This window comes from Bos indicus x Bos taurus, chromosome 2, assembly GCF_003369695.1.
Source record: "Bos indicus x Bos taurus breed Angus x Brahman F1 hybrid chromosome 2, Bos_hybrid_MaternalHap_v2.0, whole genome shotgun sequence".
Taxonomy (NCBI): Eukaryota; Metazoa; Chordata; class Mammalia; order Artiodactyla; family Bovidae; genus Bos; species Bos indicus x Bos taurus.
This window is the reverse complement of record NC_040077.1, coordinates 69,611,071-69,617,070: the sequence shown is the minus strand read 5'-3', so window position 1 is coordinate 69,617,070 and position 6,000 is coordinate 69,611,071.

Genomic DNA, 6,000 nt, shown 5'->3' with positions numbered 1-6,000 from the left:
CTCCTTATATTGTTTGAAAGAAAGTTTGTTGATCTTTAACCCTTTTTAGAAATTATCATAAAGCTAACTGGACTCAGATCCCCATCCTCTTAATGATGATACATAAAATAGTGTTTTTCATATCTCAAGTCCCAAATTGTGTTACCTGTTGTAGACAATTTTCATGAAACAGACTGAAAAAAAAAATCTAGAAAGGTTAATTCTGCTATAGCTGACATATTCAGAATTTTTAGTATTCAGCCTAAGCTTTGCATTTTCTTTGCAATTTTCAAAATGCAGAGCCTCACACTCTCTTTCACAGGCTCTGGTATTATCCAGAAGCAATTACGAAGAAAAACGAAATTACCTTTCGTCATTCTATCTACTCTGGGCCTTGGAAATGCAGACTGACAATGAACTGACAATTATATGCAATCCACTTTCAGTTAATTTCACCATAAATTGAGCCTGAGGACTGCTGACAAATAAAATATATTATTCTTCTGAAAACATTCTCTTTGGGGCTCCAGATCTTCAATCTATTTCATTAGTGGTCATGATCAAACTAAGTTGAAAACTGATTTATGCAATAGTTATCCTTCTGCAATAATTAATTAGGAAAATAATACTTTGGTGGAGCTTTGAAAAGGAGCAGTTTCTAAGGCTCTTTGATAAAATAGAAAACTTTTAAAATAATTATGAGGCAATGTTCCTAAGGGAGTAGATATGCATTGCCCTTGCCTATTTCCACAAGTCACTAGACTTAAATCGAAGTCAGAGATAGCTCCTTGAATTTCAATTCAGTTCATCTAACAATTTTTTGGTATGTGCTATGTGCCAGGCACTATATGCTAAGTCTTGGAGTATCACAGAAATGGAACACCTCAATAAGTGTACATAGGCAGGTAGCCATGCATAGTATTAACTGTCATGATAAATGTTGTAATAGACATAATAGCAAGGTGTTTGGCAGTCATAGAGGCTCCAGGGATTAATTCTACTTGAATCATTGAGGAAAGCTTCATGGGAGAAAGTGGCATTGGAACAAGTTCTAGGACAATGGGTACATTTTTTTAAAGGGGTACATTTTTAATTGGCTGAGATGAAGGGCTGGAGAGAATGTGAGTAGTTCAATTTCAGGCAGAGGGAACAGTACAAACAATTGCAAAGAATGAGGATGATTCCCAGTAGGTTTTGAGAAGAGGTGAGAAATCTAGGGTGGCTGTGTGTGGTAAGATGAGGACATGCTGGGATGAGACTGTGTAGAAGAAACAAAGTCCACAGACTACTTCTAATAAATGAGCTTTTAAATGAGGGGGCCACATTGTTCAAATGATAAATCTGGTGGCTGTGTCATAGGATGAAAGAGTACTGAAAGGTAATTGTTCTACTGAGAGGTGATAAAAAACTGTTGAAGAAGAAAATAAAGATGCAAGAAGGAGCAGAATTTAGGAATCATTTAATTCATCCCTTTAGAAGTCAAGGCATAGTGAGGTCTGAGGTTGGAAGGATCTTGGGGGCGTTGAAGTCATGGAGGTTGTGAGCCAAAGATGGTGAGGGAAAAGTATAAATTCAATGCTAAAGTCTTAAAGGAGGGAGGGAATATCATGGAAGATGATAGAGAAGGATGATATATCTTCACTATTTGACTCATTTATTCATTTAAAAAACTTGCCATTGAAAACCTACTCTACTGGGCATTGGGAATACAAGCACCAACAAAACATATTAAGACAGCAGCTTTGATCAAATGGGGGACTTATTTTCTTCAGGCAGAGGAAGGTTTCAAGGTTAGTTAACAGAAATTTAACTGAGCATATTTTTGCACCCAACAGGTTCTACTAGAAAGGAATCAAGGAAAAATGGACATCACAGTTGAGTAGCAAGTACACTTTGCATGTTTATGTTTATTTTTATTGCCCTGATTGATTAACATCTTACTGGGGTACAGATTCTATTAGATTAAAATAATTTTTCTTTAGAATTTTGAACATGCTGCTCCATTGTGATTTTAGCTTCCAGTGTTACTCTTGTGAAATCATGACATTCTAATTCTCATTTCTCTGTAATCTGGTCTTTCCTTCTGCAAAATCTTGGCATCTTCTCTTCATAGATAGTGTTCTCAAATGTCATTATACTGGGCTTTGATGTGGATCACTTTTCCATTCATTATGCCTGGCATTTGGAGGATCTTTCCGATCTTTTATTATTTCTTTGAAAATTCCATCCTCTATTGTCTTCTATTCCAATGTCTGCCCTCCTGGACATTTCCTTCTCTCTATCTTCCATCTCTTCTATTGAATTTTTTGCTGTTGTTCGGTAGTTCAATCGTGCCCGACTCTTTGTGACCCCATGGACTGCAGCACACCAGGCTTCCCTGTCCTTCACTATTTTCCAGAGCTTGCTCAAACTCATGTTCATTGAGTTGGTGATGCCATGCAACTATCTCATCCTCTGTCATCCCCATCTCCTCCTGCCTTCAATCTTTCCCAGCATCAGGGTCTTTTCAAATGAGTCAGTCCTTCCAATAAAGTGGCCAAAGGAATGGAGCTTCAGCTTCAGCATCAGTCCTTCCAATGAATATTCAGGACTGATTTCCTTTAGGATTGACTGGTTTGATCTCCTTGCAGTCCAAGGGACTCTCAAGAGTCTTCATCAATACCACAGTTCAAAAGTATCAATTCTTTGGTGCTCAGTCTTCTTTATAGTTTGACTCTCATATCCATACATGACTACCAGAAACACCATAGCTTTGACTATATGGACCTGTTAAATAAGGATAGCTCGGTGAGAAAATTTAGTGGAAAAAAGAGGCTAAATAATTCAGCCAGAAGGTGAGAGAAAGAACAACATGGGGAGACCAAGTTTTGGTGAACAAGGCCGCACTTTATTTTCCAAAGTAGTTTTTATACCTTAAGTTATGCATAGAGGATAATGGGGGAAGGGGTAGAGTCATGCAGTAAGCCAGGCTTTCTTCCTGCAAACTTATCATATGCAAAAGCTTAGGTGATTTGCATCATCTTCTGGCCCGGAGGCCTGTTAACATTTTAAGACCCTTTCATCAGAAAACTTACTTTTTTCTAAAGGTAATTAGTCAGGCGCCACCCTCCAAAAGCATTAGATAAAGTTGCATTCCTACAGAGCAAAGGTGTGGTGGGCTATAACAAGAAAAAGAATTAACTCAAGGGTCCAAGGTTGCAAACATTAAAGCTACTACTTACACCAATTATATTAATCAATACACTGCCAGGGACACAGTAGGTAAGGAATATGGAGACTTAGCAGCAAACATTGACCCAACAAGTGAAAAACCCTTCCCCAATACAATTTCTAATCAATCTTTTAACTGATCAAAGGAATCTGTATTTAGACAGTTTAGAACATCTCACGCCTCTCACAGTTGGGAGGCTCTGAACAATCACATGTGGCCGGAAAAACCTATTCAGGCAGGCTAGAGGACTTCCAAAGGAGTTTGTAGGTTGAAACACTATCACACCCAGGAACTTTATTAACTGGAGCTGTAAGTTAACTCTTTTTTCAGAGAGAGGTAGTGGGGGACAGCCCCTGTAAAGTCAGAGGTGTAGGTGAGAGCACAAAGCAGAAAATAGGCAGACTCTGGTTTTGGGGGTACATGCTCGAGAATTTCCAGGGGGACTCCTGAGGCTCAATTCTGCCTTTGCGTATGCTGAGCCTCCTTCCTCATGACCTTTGCCACAGGCGGAGTTCCTCACGCTGGCTCCCAGCAACCAAGGAGCAAGCATCTTTTAATTTCATGGGTGTAATACTTTGGCCACCTCATGCGAAGAGTTGACTCATTGGAAAAGACTTTGATGCTGGGAGGGATTGGGGGCAGGAGGAGAAGGGGACGACAGAAGATGAGATGGCTGGATGGCATCACCGACTCAATGGACATGAGTTTGAGTGAACTCTAGGAGTTGGTGATGGACAGGGAGGCCTGGCGTGCTGTGATTCATGGGGTCGCAAAGAGTTGGACACGACTGAGCGACTGAACTGAACTGAACTGAGTCACCATCTGCAGTGATTCCAAGAAAATAGATTCTGTCACTGTTTCCATTGTTTCTCCATCTATTGCCATGAAGTGATGGGACCAGATGCCATGATCTTTATTTTTTGAATGTTGAGTTTTAAGCCAGCTTTTTCACTCTCCTCTTTCACTTTTATCAAGAGGCTCTTTAGTTCTTCATTTTCTGCCATAAGGGTGGTGTCATCTGCATATCTGAGGTTATTAATGTTTTTCCTGGCAATCTTGATTCCAGCTTGTGCTTCATCCAGCCTGACATATTGCATGACGTACTGGGCACAGAAGTTAAATAAGCAGAGTGACAGTATACAGCTGTGATGTACTCCTTTCCCAATTTTGAAACAGTCCATTGTTCCATGTCTGGTTCTAACTGTTGCTTCTTGATCTGTATACAGATTTCTCAGGAGGCAGGTAAGGTGGTCTGGTAGTCCCATCTCTTTAAGAACTTTCCACAGTTTGTTGTGATCCACACAGTCAAAGGTTTTAGTGTAGTCGGTGAAGCAGTAGATGTTTTTCTGGAACGCTCTTGCTTTTTCGATGATCCAACAGATGTTGGCAATTTGATCTCTGGTTCCTCTGCTTTTTCTAAATCCAGCTTGAACATCTGCAAGTTCTCAGTTCACATACTGTTGAAGCCTAGCTTGGAGAACTTTGAGCTTTATTTTGCTAGTGTGTGAGATGAGTGCAACTGGCAGTAGTCTGAACATTCTTTGGCATTGCCTTTCTTTGGAATTGAAGCGAAAACTGACTTTTTCCAGTCCTGTGGCCACTGCTGAGTTTTCCAGATTTGCTGGCATATTGAGTACAGTACTTTCACAGCATCATCTTTTAGGCTTTGAAATAACTCAGCTGGAATTCCATTACCTCTACTAGCTTTGTTGGTAGTGATGTTTCCTAAGGCCCACTCTACTTTGCACTCCAGGATGTCTGGCTCTAGGTGAGTGATAACACCATCATGGTTATCTGGGTCATTAAGATCTTTTTTGTATAGTTCTGCTGTGTATTCTTGCCACCTCTTCTTAATACCTTTTGCTTCTGAATTTTTAGTCAGCTTTTTCTTAATTGCTGAGAACTTTTTCATATTTGAATTATTAATTATAATTAATAATGAACTATAATTATAATTATATAATTACAGCATACAAGGTTGTTAAGTGAGGCTTTTAAAAATAAATTTGGAGTTGAAAACCCAGGTTTAAAACCCGGAATGTAATGTACGCCCATATTCCAAAGAGAGATGCTAGACCATCATACAAGACTCACTATGAGACAGTAAAACAGGTCTTGTTCTCTTAGTCTACCTCCCAACTCAAGTGCATATATGAAGAGAAAGTAAGAAAGAGGAGGGGAAGGAAGGGGAAAGGGAGGGAAGGAGAAATAGAGGTTGAGAGCATGGAAGAATGGAAAGAAGGAAGGAAGGAAGAGAGAAAGGAAGGAAACAAGGAAGGAAGAAAGGAAGGAGGGAAGGGAGAAAGGCTAGAGGCTTTACAGAGTGAGTCAAGATTTTTTTTAAAAAAATATATACATAGGAGTGGGAACGTGTGGATGGTTCTCCTCCCCCCACCCCCTCAGGCCCAGCAAGGAGACACTTCTCAACACACAATCAAGTCCCCTGGGATTGTCTGCTGTGTGTGGAGACCAGCATCTTGGGCCCCAGCCAGCTTCTGCTAAGCTGCAGGCCCCTGTGGGCTTGATCTACCTATGCTGCCACTTAGGCAACCAGCAAAGTTTGGGGAGAGAGAGCTTTACGGGAGAACTAGATCCATGTCCTCTGGACTTAGGGGGTCAGCTGGGTGGGGGCAGAGAGGTTCGTGCCTTCTGGTCACCTGAGACTGCCTGGTAATACTTGTGTAGGACAAATAAGAAAGTATAGTGGAAATGGTTTACATTTTCATACAAGAGAGAAGGGAAGGAAGTGGAACGGATGAGTCCTGAGTTTCAGCAACTAAGTGGAAAACCAGGCAAGTAAGAGCTTGAAA